The sequence below is a fragment of the Cupressus sempervirens genome, chromosome 3, assembly GCF_028749045.1.
Source record: "Cupressus sempervirens isolate cs-2001-9-10 chromosome 3, ASM2874904v1, whole genome shotgun sequence".
Classification (NCBI taxonomy): domain Eukaryota; kingdom Viridiplantae; phylum Streptophyta; class Pinopsida; order Cupressales; family Cupressaceae; genus Cupressus; species Cupressus sempervirens.
Genome location: NC_143120.1, coordinates 120,555,400 through 120,571,886, shown reverse-complemented (window position 1 = coordinate 120,571,886; position 16,487 = coordinate 120,555,400). Strand labels below are relative to the sequence as shown.

General features: G+C 34.2%; 1 pseudogene across 1 annotated transcript in view; it reads right to left on the bottom strand.

Annotated features, from left to right (window-relative positions):
- The window catches only part of LOC149565069 (cytochrome P450 734A1-like), a 48,420-nt pseudogene extending 41,144 nt beyond the window's left edge, over positions 1-7,276 (bottom strand). Inside the window, exons 1-3 of the transcript XR_016361472.1 lie at positions 6,887-7,276; positions 6,508-6,719; positions 5,578-5,819 (exon numbers count right to left, since the gene is read on the bottom strand). The product of XR_016361472.1 is annotated as a cytochrome P450 734A1-like (transcript). The remainder of the gene's footprint in view (positions 1-5,577; positions 5,820-6,507; positions 6,720-6,886) is intronic.
- Between the last annotated feature and the right edge of the window lie 9,211 nt (positions 7,277-16,487).

Sequence of the window (16,487 nt, the reverse complement as noted above, 5' to 3'; positions counted from 1 at the left end):
AGTGAATGTCATTTACATAAAATAAAATCATAGATATGCTCAAATTATTATAGGGAGAAGACTATTTTGGTATTATCTATAGTTTTTTCTCCATTATTATATATAAACTAATAAAATTTTATATGGGTAGATAGTATTTTATTTCGTCCTTTTGAAAATTGAAGTTGTGATATTAGATAGCCAAATCATGGGTTGGCCTAAGAAAATAACAAGAGGTAAGGTTTTAAATACTACAATTATTATATATTAATAAATAGTAAGTAGAAGCATTAACAATAGAAGTTTAATTTCAAATTGTTTTCAATATAAACATGTTGAGGTCTTTAGATTTTTTATTGTGTAAAAACTTTATGCATAAAATAACTAAAATTTGGCGTTAAAGAGATTGGGATTATACACCTATAATGGAAAATTATCTACTCTCTTTATGATTAAGTGTAAGTTGAATGGAGGTATCCATTTAATAACAATTAGCTTAGTTTTCCTCTTCACATAGTGTTCTAGTGTTTGTTGGTCAACGATATAGTAGTTGGATTAGAGACCCTAATTGTTGGGTCAACCATGAGGGGCATTAGATTCCTCCTCTTTGGAGTTTTAAAAGTAACATTGATAGTTCTTCTTGAGGGAATCCAGGGCCAATTGACAGCGGTGGAGTTCCACCAAATATTTTTAGTGGAGTTAGACAAAATATTTTTAGTGAAGTCCAATCTTTTTTTCTTTTTTTTTTGTCTATAAGGGCTTTTATACTAATAATTTCATGATTATTTGTGAGATTAATTCTCAGGTAGTTTTGAACTTGCTAACTAGGATCAAATTTTCCACTTAACATCTCTATATTTTGTCATTTTATACACATCTTTAATGAGTGAAATGATGTTGTTGACTATTTGACCAAATGGGCTTCAATGCACATGCAGTGTTATTGATAAGGAACAATCACAACCTAATATATATCTCATTTTTTTTTATCGACTTATTGACCATGATAGAGTTATGTAGAGCTCTCTCTTAATATCTTTGAGTTTAAATAAAATCTTAACTCTCTTCAAATTAAAAAATAATAATTTGAAAATAAAGAGAAATAATATCAATATAAAGAAAGCAATAACAAGACAAAAAAACTAAAAACTTAAAATTAAGAACAATAAAATAAAATGCACAAAGAGAAGAATACAAACAAATGCATACATTAAAGCACTACCAAAACTCTTTAAAAAATTAATAAATAAATAAATATTAAAAATATACAAAGAGATAGAACATAAAATATAAATGAGACAAAGATACTTGAAATTCCAAAAAGAGAAAAAACTAAAAGAAAAAAAGAAAAAAGAACAAAAAAAGAAAGAAAAAGAAATTATGTGTGCATGTGTGAATGGGTATGTATAAAAATAGGTAAGGGCCCGTTTGGTTGCGGGGATAGGAATTGAGAAATGGGAATTGTTATTCTTGAATTGTTATTCTCGAATTGTTTTTTTGGAATAGGAATTTGTTTTCTCTGTTTGGATAGACAAAATAGAAATTAGAATTTCTTGCATTTTTATTTTCAAAATTGCAATCAAACTAACAAAAACATCATCAGAATGTTAATTAGAAAAAAGAAAAGAAAAAAGTCATTTTGTCATGTACATGCAAGAATAGGGGTGTGATGGTTCTGTATTGATAGATAGCACTAAGGATAATATTGCAAAGAAGGACTCTGTCCCCAACTTGACTTTGCGAGGTTTCAACCTCATTGATGATGTCAAACTAGCCGTTGAAGTCACCTGCAAAGAAGTCGTATCATGTGCGTATATACTTGCATTGTCTGCTCACAATGCAATTGCACTGGTAAGGATAGTTGATGATACTAGGGAAAAAGATGACCATTCCCTCAAATGCATTGAAGCCAAGGTTGAAAAGCAAGTCATGGTATGCCTCATCTCTCCAAAGTCCTAACTCCTTTATGGTGAAATCAAGAAGAGTGGACCCGCTGGTGTAGATGCAATCGTCTCCAGACTAGCCAGGCCAGGAGCCACTGGATCTACCCTAATGGGAGCCCAACAAAGAAAATTGAATATCAAACTATCCACTTTGTCACTGAACGACATCTTCAGTATCATTAGTTTGAAAATGGCCATGAGTTTTAATTTTGGGGAGCTCCAACAAGAAGTTATAATGAAGCGGATCTGAAAACATTTTCAAATAAGAAAAATTCAAAATGGGAATGGAAATAGCAATTCCAATTACAAGTATTTTTGAGAATGGACAAATGCTCATTTCTGGGCAAAATGGGAATACGTATTCCTATTCCCAATTCCAATTGGGCACACCAAACAAAGAATTAAAAACTAATTCTAATATTCTATTCCTATTCTCATTGTATTCCAGCAACCAAACAGGCACTAAATGAATATCTTTGTGTGGCTAGAGAGAGTGGGGTGAGAAAGGGGAAAACACAAAAGACATTAAAAATAATTAGAAGAATAAGGAAAAATATAAACAAGAATATAAAAAGAATAAGGGCCCGTTTGGTGAGTGGAATAGGAATAGAGGAATAGGAATACTTATTCCAGGTTTGTTATTCCAAGAATACAAAATTGGAATATGTATTCCTCTTCTCTGTTTGGTTCACCTAGAATTTGATAGGGAATACATGTATAATCTCTATTAGAGCTATTTGGTGTGGAGAGAACCTGAAACTTATTTTAAATTGCCCAACCTTACTACTTAGTCATTTTAAGAAGCAGAACAAGGACATTTATTTTGGGGTTTTTGTAGGGTTGCTTGGTTTGAACTATTTTGTACTTATGAGATATTTGTGGTTGTAGATGGAAGATAAAAGGGGGAATCGAAAATGGGTGAGGAAGGAATTTGATATAGAAAAGCACATTGTTGTAGTAGAGTTGAATGAAGAGTATAGAGAGAGTGTTGATTTTGTGGAGAAGTTTATAGCCTTCCTGGCCACTACTTCACAACTTCAGCCCTCCAACCCTCTATGGCAAGTCTATGTATTGAATTATAGATCAGCAGAGTCAGAAGCTAGTGTAGTTTTCACAATCCATCACTATATAGGAGATTGCGTGTCTCTTATGTCCCTCTTGCTAGATTGCACTAGACAAAGCTCATGCCCAGAGTCCATGCCCACCATACGATCTCTAAGGACCCGACAAAATCATGAAAATGTGGAAAAGTGTAAATGCAATGTAAGTGGCGGACTCGACGAAATTATCAATTGTGAAAAAGGCAACGTTGGAATAGGAATAGCTAAATAGGTGGAATAGGATAAGCCTATTTTTGGGGGGAAATGGAATACTAAACTTGATTCTTCAAACCCATTCGATGCACCCAAACACAATATTAGATATTTTTGGCATTTATTAAACTGTATTCCACCCATATTCTACTTGCCAAACAGGCCCTAAGAGAAATATAAAAGAGGAAAGAGAAGAATGCTATTTGGTAAGTCTCCTTATAGTTAGATTTCAAATACACATCATCAAATATAATGTTCCATAAGGTATTTAGAAAGACTTCAATAAAATAAGATAGTTTTGCATTATGTCATTTTTTTTTTATGAAGTGATGTTGCATCATATGAATTGTTGTTTTTCAGATCTTGCCAATAGGCTAAGTACCATTGTGACATATTTTGAATTTCTTCTACTCACACATTATTAAATCAAATTTAATATACCAATTAGAATTCTTTTTTATATTTTTTTATATAAATATTACATTTTTTAAAAACTAGATGTTAACTTTTTAATGTAGATTTATGAATATTGAAATATTAATTTTATTAATTTTTAATCCTTTCTCACCATGACTCCATCATTGTCATCCAACTATTTTGGAAATTCTTTCTACTATGTATTATTTCAACATGAATACGGACAAGCACACAGAAAGAAAAATAATTATTTAAGGTATTAGGATTCTTAAAATAAAATTAAAAAACAAAAATAATTTTTCTTGTTGAAAGATTAATATTTATACAAATGGCATTCACTAAACTAATGTTCATATGTTTATTTAAACTATTTGATCTAAATAAAACTATTAAATTAAAACATATCTTGTAATTTATTACTTTGCTGCAAAATGAACAATTACAAAATAGCATTCAAAAATTAGAGACAAGCACTTAGCCACTTTGTGACACTTGTTACTACTGAACACCTCAGCAACTTTTCTAAATTGAGGCACTAATAAAGTTTTGTTATACAAGGTATAGAGATTCAACTTCGAGAAATAACAATTTGGAGTTGGGCCAGGACCTCACTGGAATAATGATTTAAGTCTAGAAAAAGGGTTGTAGATAACAGCAGTTTCTACTTGTTGAGATGGCAATGTTCTACGTTGTTATTGAGTTTTACTCTAGATGCATATTGACTGAACCATAGACATAACTATTCGTAATACTTTAAAATAGTATGATAATTAATGCAGATTGATTATGTATTCAAATGATTGAAATTGCTATAGACTTAAGAATTCTGGTTATTTCTCTGTCTCTTTGCCTTTTAAGATGGAAAATGTAATTCTGCTGGAACTGATTTGTGAAGGTTTTCAATGGTTGTCAGTCCCTCTTTTATCATTTGGCATATTTGGTTGGAGAGGAATGGTAGAATTTTTCAGAATAATAGGATGGTTATTAAGAATTTGTGGTGGAAAATTCTTTAATTTCTTTGAGAGATTGTTTGTGTGATTTTTTTGGAGGTGTGGATCCTAGGGATGTTGCTATCTATACTCGTCTTTCTTTTCCTCTTCCAGGAGGCGCTCTGCCAAATGTTAATCAAATCATGAGGAATAGATGTAGATGCCCTTTGAGGAAAATCAATAGGAGGGGTCATTGTACCTCTCCGTTGCAGGGAATTTTCAGAATTAACACAGATGGTTCTTTATGTGGGAATCCTACACATGCAGGTATTGGAGGGGTTGGTCATGATAGTACTGGGGACATCTAATTTATTTTTTCAGTTTAAATGATTAATCTTATGGAGGTTCTGGCTATGTTGTACATTGTTAAGTGTAGTTATATTCTCATTTGAAGAAGGATCATCTGAGAGTTTGATTCTTAGATGATGGTGTCTTTGCTTAATAGAAAGAAGTTGGATGGTGGTTGCAACTTACACTTTATTATTAGTCAGCTTCTTCAGTAATATGACTACTTTATTAGATGAATCTAGATTCAGTTGTTTTTAAGCACATTCCTAAAGAGTAGAATGGAGCTGCAGATTGTTTAGTCGAAAAAGCTTCTGATCAAATGTATGCTTGGAATATTGTAGATAAAGCACACTTGCCTTACAAAATCACTACTTTATTAGATCATTTGATAATTAGTGATAAGACTCTTTAAATTCTCTATCCCACTTCTTTATATCTTTCTTATTCTATCATAAATTTTTACCTCTTTCTTTTAATATGAAAGCTATTTCAAACAGAAAGTTCAGATTTAGCGAGCAATTTATGTAAGTTATTTGAAATTTTTTGTGTAATGGGAGAAAAATGAACCAAAAATTTGTGGACAAGATCTGACAGCAAGTTACTATGTCAGAATTAGTTTTGGGGGAAAATAAGGCAAAAACTTGTTACCTGAAGCCTGGAATATGAACACTTCGAATAGCTTCAAAAGAGAGGAGGACTTGTTGATCCAGCAACTGAAAAATACGGTTCCCCTGTTCATAACTGCTTCCAAATGCTGTGCGTGAAATTATATCCGATGTAAGTACACAAAACTCTTTAAACACTTCGATTTCATTGGCACCTGAAGACACCATTTTGCTCCATTCTCTCAACATTTTGATGCCACTTTCTACAATTTCGGGAATCATGCCCTGCAAAGTATTATAGAAGTCGGACATTTAGTGTGTTGCAAACTCGCGAAGTATCAAACAACTAAATGAAATGAAAATTTGTGTTGCAATGTGTAAAAATGTCTATTGGCCCATGAGATATAGGCCAGTGCGTAGAGGATTTCTGTGATAAGAAAGAGATATTTCTCACAGTAAAGGAAATTATGATATTGCTACTATAAGAAGAAAGTGGGGGTTTGGGGAAAGATTGGGATTGGGGGAAAATGAGCAGCTGGGGGAGATAGTTCTAGTAGGATTATCTTCTGTCAAATGTATTGATCTATGTTTTATGTGTAGCGGTTCCTAGAAAGTATTTCTTATGAGAATGGAGTCAAGATTTATCTGTGTAGATTTTGAATTGAACTTATTAAATCATGTTTGAATGGCCTCTCATGAACCACTGTTCATGAAACATGAGTTATTTAATTTGATTTAAAAATTACACAATACAATCTTAAATTCATCTGCGTGGCTCACATTCACTCTAGTGAAAGATGAATTCTTGTGAATCATTATTTATGAAATATGAAACAAGAAATTGACTCAAAAATTATACAATTCAACTCTCATAACAATAATTTTGTTACAAAAGCAGATTTTGACAGATGTTTTTTTTTTTAACTCAAGCTGTTTGCATAAAAAAAGACACCAGTTTGTTTAAGGGGTTTACTTTCAAGAGTTCAGTGTGAAAAGCAGGATTGAGAATTCTTCGGTGCTGTGCCCATTTCTCCCCATTCAACCTTCCAAGGCCTGGTTTTGCAAGCTGCTTATATTGAATTTTGTCAAAATGTCCAAATTTGTTGCATAACATCTCCTTTGCAAGCTCAGGGTCAGTAATATAAAGCCTGGGTTTAGTCCCAAACCAGAAAACAAATTCCTGACCTACATCACAGATAATGCATAATAAACCGGTTGTTATAGATGAATCTGTTCTTATATTCTACTGCAAAACTTAAGTAATAAAACACATACACATCAATTTCATTGATAAACACATTGCTTAATTAATAGGGTTTCATTAGTGTTCCAGAGGGACGGAGTAAATGTACCAAATGTTTCCATCCAATGATGATGGGCAGGAAGAATTCGAGGAACTATGTTGTGTTCTGACAGCGGCAATGGTTTAGAGCTTTCCTTCCTGGTCAATCTAACAATATCAGGAGCATTCCCATAGAACAACTTATAAGGAGGACCTTGAATCCCTTGCCCTTCAAAATACTTTTTACTTTGCAGGGGTTTCAACCATATAAGTTTCACCAATTCTATCAGAAACGCTGCTAAACCAGCTAAAACCACAGCTGGAATCCAAAATACCCATTTCATGTTCTGAGTGATAATTTTCTATGTTGAATCGGAACCTAGCTCTGAGTTGTTGCTCAGTAACCAGTTGAATTGATTTGTTTCTCAACGCACTAAGATATGCATTAATCTTCGAGTGACTCGGGTTTCCACTGTAATATTTTAAAAATGTAAGATCAGTTCATTCTACTTTTCAAGAAATTGATAGCGCATATTCACAGTTCTATGTTATATTTTTTATTTTGAATTTGTAGAACAGGTTTGGCCTTTAGTAATTGGCTTAATGAATAAATTAACTTTAAAAAAACTTCTTAATAAATAAGAATATTAACATTTAAAAACAAATGTTGACTTTTGTTAAAAACTTCTTAATAAATAAGAATATTAACATTTAAGAATAAATGTTGACTTTTGTTTTAAATTTTAATTAATGTGAAACAATTGATTATAATAAAAGCACAACAACTATATCAAATTAAATTATTAAAATTAATAAAATTGAAGTTAGTTAAGAATTTTGAATTTTATATTTATAAAGTCAATAATATGTAATAAGAAGTTTTTTTTTTTAAATTAAAGAAAATATTTGTGATATAAACTTAGAAAATTATAACATTTAACAATTGACTTGAGTAAATAATTTAATTTTTTAAATATTTAATTTTAGAGCTATATTAAAAAAATTACAAATCAAATTATTTGAACTAATTAATTAATTCAAAATTATTTAAGTATAACAAGTGTTATTATTTTGCCTTTTTAGCAAAGTAATACTCATAAAGAGACATAGTTAAATGTTTGTTTATTTGTTATTAGGACATTAGTAAGGCAATACTATTGTATTGACTTGTACTCTTTTAGTTAATTAATCTCCACTAATCATTATGAATTATAATTTTTATTTTTCTATTTAAAAGGATCTATTTATCTCCAATATTATTCTTTCAAATGAATATGTCTTATAGGGACATGCACAATTATTCCATTAGAAAGTTTCAAGAGTTTGCTCTGTTAATATCAATGGTTTTTAGCATAGAAACTTCTACTTTTGGAGGATTAGTTTGTCCATAACAATGTTTTTCTACTCCATTATATGATAGAACTTTTATTTAAAGGCCTAAGCTATCATACTACATGCAAAATATTTGCACAACTTTCATATGGTGTGAGACACGTTAAGGTTGAGTTTAATGGCAATCAACTTTTATTAGCAAATTTCCATTTCTGAAATTGAAATTTGTTAAAATTATTTGGAGATGTTTAAAAGGTATATTGATTTTGTCAAATTAGCATCTTCTCTATATTCTTCTAACTTTATTTCATTTTTTATTTACTAGTTGTGCCCAAGTAGCTCTTAGATTATAAGTCATATTACATGTCAAATTGTGCAACCATCTTTGATCGAGTCTTTTCACTCTATTCATTATTCCTTCCACTTGAATAGTTGATTCATTTTTTACACTATTTTGTTGCATTTTTGTAATGTGATTCATTTCTTTATTGTTGTTTGATTTTATGTTATTAAATCCTTCAATATTAATATCGAGTGAATTTTGGTTAACAACGTCAGTTTAAATGTTACTATTATAATGCAAACATTATTAATCTATTTAAAATCTTTTCTTTTTTTATAAATGAATATAAATTATTCTAGCAATGTAATTCAAATAAGGTAGGATAGTTAAATGGTTGATTTTTTATTAGTACTCATCATAAGGCAATACTATTGTATTGCTCTTTTAATTAATTAATCTCTACCAATTATAACAATTTATTATTATTCAAGTCTAATTGAGGATATGATGTCAATTTCTCCCATGAGCTCTTTTGTTGGTTCCCTTGTTCAAAATTTAACATTCCTTCCTTTTCCTTTGTTCCTAGGTCTTTGTCAATGGCTTGCTCGAGCGTTTATGTTATTCTTGATGGCAAGGGAGTAGTTTATGTTGTTAGCAGATTCTCTTTAGGGTCCTCTATGGCAAGGGAGATGCCTTCCTCCATAGCTCCCCTTCTTTTTGTGTGTGTGTGTGTGTATGGTAGGGGGGGGGGGGGGGGGAGGGATTGGGATTTCTTCTGCTTCTACTCTAGTTTTGGGCTTGCCACTGTAGCCTTGTCTTGCTATTGGCTCAATGCAAATGGTTGCTACTATCAATGGTTGTAAGCTAGTTGCTTGCTGTCATGATCTCATTGCTCCTTCTCTATCGAGATTGGGTGGTCTAGAGAGAAGGTTTGCTACGAGTGCTTTCATTTGCTTAGATTTTAACTAATAGTGGGGGTCATGTCAAGGTCTGGGTATAATCTCTCCCCTTTCATGTTTGTCACTCCCTAGTCATGGATTTGGATGAAGAAACTATTTTTGATATTGATAAGAAAATTGAGGCCCTCTTATAGGATGTGATTATTCATCATTTTAGAGGTTTTTGTCCCACTCTCCCAAATCTTCATGCATGGATTACTAAGAAATGGTAACCTCTGATGTTGGATGACATTTAGATTTTTCCTCTTGTCAAGAGTTTTTTCATTGTCAAATTTGATAATCTAAAGGATGGGAGGATCATCCTTTATGAACACTTCTTTACTTGGGAAGACTGATATCCTCTGATGGTTAAACCCTAGCATCTAGATTTTAGCCCCTCTTATGAATCTTTTAGTAAAATGCATATTTGGCTTCAACTTCCTAATCTTCTACTTCATTTGTGGGTGGATTCCTATTTTTGAATCTATGAGTAAACGGTTAAGAAATTTTTTAATGGTAGATTATGTGCCCTCTAATACTTTTTTATCCCACCGATGCCCATATCCTTGTTGATTTTGATGCTTTTAAAGTTCTTCTTGTAGAGATTCATCATCTTTCTTGTTTCATATTTCTTTGGTTGTCATTATTTTATTTTGTGTGTGTCTGGTAGGGGGGGGAGGGATTGGGATTCCTTCTGCTTCTACTCTAGTTTTGGGCTTGCCACTGTAGCCTTGTCTTGCTATTGGCTCAATGCAAATGTTTGCTAGTATCACTGGTTGTAATCTAGTTGCCTGATGTCATGATCTCGTTGCTCCTTCTCTATCGAGATTGGGTGGTCTAGAGAGAAGGTTTGCTACGAGTGGTTTCATTTGCCTAGATTTTAACTAATAGTGGGGGTCATGTCAAGGTCTGGGTATAATCTCTCCCCTTTCATTTTTGTCACTCCCTAGTCATGGATTTGGATGAAGAAACTATTTTTGATATTGATAAGAAAATTGAGGCCCTCTTATAGGATGTGATTATTCATCATTTTAGAGGTTTTTGTCCCACTCTCCCAAATCTTCATGCATGGATTACTAAGAAATGGTAACCTCTGATGTTGGATGACATTTAGATTTTTCCTCTTGTCAAGGGTTTTTTCATTGTCAAATTTGATAATCTAAAGGATGGGAGGATCATCCTTTATGAACACTTCTTTACTTGGGAAGACTGATATCCTCTGATGGTTAAACCCTAGCATCTAGATTTTAGCCCCTCTTATGAATATTTTAGTAAAATGCATATTTGGCTTCAACTTCCTAATCTTCTACTTCATTTTTGGGTGGATTCCTATTTTTGAATCTATGAGTAAATGGTTAAGAAATTTTTTAATGGTAGATTATGTGCCCTCTAATACTTTTTTATCCCACCTATGCCCATATCCTTGTTGATTTTGATGCTTCTAAAGTTCTTCTTGTAGAGATTCATCATCTTTCTTCTTTCATATTTCTTTGGTTGTCATTATTTTATTTTGAGGGGTTCAGCTTGTTTCCTCTCCCCCTCATTCTTGGCTCAAACTTATTTTGTGTTAGCCTGGTTTCATCTTGTTGAGCTTAATGTGTATCCTCTTTAATTTGGTTTTGGTATTGGGTTCTAGGGCCCCTTCAAAATCTTTTGTCATTTAATAAAAAATAAACTGTTATTAATATTTTTCAAAATAAATAAACTTTTATCAAAGTTGAGATTTACAATCCTTTATTTTATTTTATATTAATAAACTTATTTATATCAAATATCATTGATCATTGGTTCAAATGAATATGTCTTATAAGGCTTCTTTTTAAGGGATGCATAGAATCATTCCATAAGAAAGTCTTGTTTCTTATTAGAAATTGGAGTTTACATAGAAACTTTTACTTTTGGGGGGACTACTTTGTCCATAACAATATTTTTCTTCTCCATTAATCAATATAACTTTTATTTAAAATCCTACTATCAAACTACATGCAAAGTATTTGCACAAATTTAATATGGTACAAGACATAGCTTAGAGTTAGGTTTAATGGTAATCAACTTGTATTAGCGAATTTTCATTTCAAAATCTATTAAAACTATTGGATATTTCATAAAAGCAATATCAATTTTTTTCTATTAATTATAATGACTTAACAATATTACATCTTTGCAACTATCATAGTAAAAAAAATGTCTGTCAAGAGTTTACATTAGTTTTGATCATGGGTTAAAGTACAAAGTTGTGTCGGGTATGTGCAGGATCATGGTCAACTAAACTATGGCCTTAAGTGGCAGTGAAAAACTAGCAAATCAAGGTTATGTCAACTTGACACATAATTTTAAAGTGGTTTTGGACTTTATATCAAAAATTTGTAAGAAAATAATCTATAGGAAATTGAATGTAGTTTCTAAACTACTAGATCTTATCTAGAGAAAAAAAATTGATTGGTCAAAAGTTTGGATTTTAATGCAGTACTATGAAAATAAAAAGTAGGTGTATGTCTGACCACCTTAATCAAAATCAAATGATAATATTTTTAAATATAATTATAGATATAAAAAGTAGACTCATGCCTAGATGTGACGCATATTTCTGGGTATTTTTATTCCAAATAAATAATTAAATATGAATTTTCTACTTAAAATTTTTCAGAAAATAACTCCCATCATGTCTAATCACCTTAACTAATAGAAAACTTTACCAAGTTTTTTTTTCTTAGACTAGGCGAAGCATAGAATGTGACGCAACTTTTGGATTTAAAAAATATTATACTATTTGAAAGTTATAGCTATTTTTCAATTAGTATGTCAATCAACACTTTACAATCATCTTCATTGAAAATTAACTAATAAATACTTATCGAACTCAAAATTGACAGCAATTATATCGATTGAATCTCGAGAGTGTTATCAAAAGACCCTTTTCATTTCATTCAATTTCAATGAAAATAACATTGTCAGATGGCTACCCGAAGTCTGAGTGTCAGTGAAACCCTTCTCAAACACATTTTTTGGGTTGACCAAATAGGCTTGGTAAATACTGAGCCTAATCGGATACCCAAATCAAATCGAGTATCCAATTTGAAATTGGATACCCGATCTAAAATCTGGTATCTTAGCAGGTATGTGATTTTTCAATTGCAATTTGGGAGGGAAATTTGAGAAGAAATTTTTTTCCAATTGCAATTTTGGAGAGAAATTTGAGAGGAAAATTTAATTGTGGGGAGTGTGGACATTGATATTAATATTATTAGCTATTATTATTATATATGATTATAAGTTTTATTATATATAGTAATATGTATGATTATTAGTATTAAATATAATATAGTTATAAATATTATTATTATTATTATTATAACTAAATATAATATAGTAATATATAAGATAAATATTATTATTATTAAATATATATAGTAATATTATATTACTATTATTATATATAATAATATATATGGTTATTATTATTAAATCTATAATCTAGTAACATATATGATTATTATTGTTATATAATCTAATAATATATTATTATTATATTAAAATATATAGTATTATACTATTATTAAATATAATATTGTCTTAAAATGAATCAAAAGGGGTCATAGGTTAACCCATGACTCCTTTTGACACATTTCATGAAACATATGTCCCTAGGGCCCCTAGTGACCCCTTTTGACGCATTCCCAATGGGTCCCTAGGGGTCCTAGGGGCATACATTATCATGAAATGGGTCAAGACAGGTCATATGTTAACCTATGACCTATCTAGATGCATTGGAACCAACCAAATGGATCCCTAGGATCCCTAGGACCCCTAGGGACATAGGTTGTCATGAAATGTGTCAAGAGGGGTCATAGTTTAACCTATGACCCCTCTCAATGCATTGGAACAAACCACATGTGTCCTTAGGGGTCCTAAGGCCCCTACGGACATAGGTTGTCATGAAATGCATAAACAGAGGTCATAGGCTAACCTATGACGCCTCTCGATGCATTAGAACCAACCACATGCATTCCTAGGGGTCCTAGGGCCCCTAGGGACATAGTTTGTCATGAAATTCCTTGAGAGGGGTCATAGGTTAACCTATGACCCCTCTCAATGCATTGGAACCAACCACATGCATCCCTAGGGGTCCTAGAGCCCCTAGGGACATAGGTTATCATGAAATGCATCGATAGGGGTCATAGGTTAACCTATGACCACTCTCAATGCATTGGAACCAACCAAATGCATCCTTAGGGGCCCTAGGACCCCTAGGGACATAGGTTATCATGAAATGCATTGAGAGGGGTCATAGATTAACCTATGATGCCTCTTGATGCCTTAGAACTAGCCACATGTGTCCGTAGCCATCCTAGGGCCCCTAGGGACATACATTGTCATGAAGTGCCTTAAGAGGGGTCATAGGTTAACCTATGACACCTCTCAACACATTAGAAGCAACGACATACATCCCTAGGGGTCCTAGGCCCCCTAGAAACACAAGTTGTCATGAAATGCATCGAGAGGGGTCATAGGTTACCCTATGATGCCTCTCGAAGCATTAGAACCAACCACATGCATCCCTACAGGTCCTAGGGCCCTAAGGGATATACGTTATAATCAAATGTGTCAAGAGGGGTCATAGGTTAACCTATGATGCCTCTCGATGCATTAGAACCAACCACATGCATCCTTAGGGGTCCTAGGGCCCCTAGGGACATAGGTTGTCATGAAAAGCCATGAGAGCGGTTATAGGTTAACCTATGACCCCTCTCAACACATTGGAGCCAACCACATGTGTCCCTAGGGGTCCTAGGGCCCCTAGGGACATGCGTTGTCATGAAATGCATCGAGAGGGGTCATAGGTTAGCCTATGACGCTTCTCAAAGCATTAGAACCAACCACATACATCCCTAGGGGTCCTAGGGCCCCTAGGGACATACATTATTATGAAATGTATCGAGAGGGGTCATAAGTTAACCTATGATGCCTCTCAATGCATTAGAACCAACCACATGCATCCCTTAGGGTCCTTGGGCCCCTAGGGACATAGGTTGTCATGAAATGCCTTGAGAGGGGTCATAGGTTAACCTATGACTCCTCTCAATGCAATGGAACGAACCACATGCATCCTTAGGGGTCCTAGTGCACCTAGGGACATACTTTATCATGAAATGCATCGAGAGGGCTTATAGGTTAACCTATGATGCCTCTTGACACATTAGTACCAACCACATGCATACCTAGGGGTCCTAGGGCCCCTAGGGACATAGGTTGTCATGAAATGCACTAAGAGGGTTCATAGGTTAACCTATGACCACTCTCGATGCATTGGAACCGACCAAATACATCCTTAGGGGACCTAGGACCCCTAGGGACATAAGTTGTCATGAAATGTGTCAAGAGGAGTCATAGGTTAACCTATGACCCCTCTCAACACATTAGAACCAACCACATGCATCCCTAGGGGTCCTAGGGGTCCTAGGGCCCCTAGGGACATAGGTTGTCATGAAATGCATTAAGAGGGGTCATAGGTTAACCTATGACACCTCTCAAAGCATTAGAACCAACCACATGCATCCCTAGGGGTCCTAGGGCATCTAGGGACATAGGTTGTCATGAAATGCATTGATAGGGGTCATAGGTTAACTTATGACCACTGTCGATGCATTGGAACCAACCAAATGCATCCTCAAGGGCCCTAGGACCCCTAGGGACATACATTGTCATGAAAAGCATCAAGAGGGGTCATAGGTTAACCTATGATGCCTCTCAATGCATTAGAACTAACCAAATACATCCTTAGTGGCCCTAGGATCCCTAGGGACATAGTTTGTCATAAAATGTGTCGAGAGGGGTCATAGGTTAACCTATGATGCCTCTCAATGCATTAGAACCAACCACATGCTCCCTTGGGGTCTTAGGGCCCCTAGGGACATAAGTTTTCATGAAATGCATCGAGAGGGAACATAGGTTAAGTTGTGACACCTCTCAAAGCATTAGAACCAACTAAATGAGTCCCTAGGGGTCCTAGGGACCCTAGAGACATAGTTTATCATTAAATGCATTGAAAGGGGTCATAGGTTAACCTATGATGCCTCTTGACGCATTAGAACCAACCACATGTGTCCCTAGGGGTCCTAGGGCCCCTAGGGACATAGGTTGTCATGAAATGCATCGAGAGGGGTCATAAGTTAACCTAAGACCCCTCTCAATGTATTAGAACCAACCACATGAATCCTTAGGGGTCCTAGGGCCTCTAGGGACATACATAATCATGAAATGCATTGAGAGGGGTCATAGGTTAACTTATGATGCGTCTTAACACATTAGAACCAACCACATGCATTCCTAGGGGTCTTAGGTCACCTAGGAACATAGGTTGTCATGAAATGCCTGGACCACTCTCGATGCATTAGAACCAACCATATATGTCCTTAGGACCCCTAGGGACATAGGTTTTCATGAAATGCATTAAGAGGGGTCATAGGTTAATGTATGACCCCTCTCAATGCATTACAACCAACCACATTCGTCACTAGGGATCCTAGGGCCCCTAGGTAGATAGGTTGTAATGAAATGCATCAAGAGGGGTCATAGGTTAACCTATGATGCCTCTCAAAGAATTAGAACCAACCACATGCGTCCCTAGGGGTCCTAGGGCCCTAAGGGACATAGTTTGTCATGAAATGCATCGATAGGGGTCGTAGGTTAACCTATGACCACTTTCGATGCATTAGAACCAACCGAATGTGTTCTCAGGGGCCCTAGGATCCCTAGGGACATACATTATCATAAAATGTGTCAAGAGGGATCATAGGTTAACCTACGACACCTCTCAATGCATTAAAACCAACCAAATATGTCCTTAGGGGCCCTAGGACCCCTAGGGACATAGGTTGTCATGAAATGCATTGAGAGGAGTCATAGGTTAACCTATGATGCCTCTCGATGCACTGGAACCACCACATGCATCCCTACGAGTTCTAGGGACATAAGTTGTCATGAAATGTGTCAAGAGGGATCATAGGTTAACCTATGACATCTCTCGAAGCATTAGAATTAACCACATGCATCCCTAGGGGTTGTATGGCCCCTAGGGACATACGTTATCATGAAATGCATCGAGAGGGATCATAAGT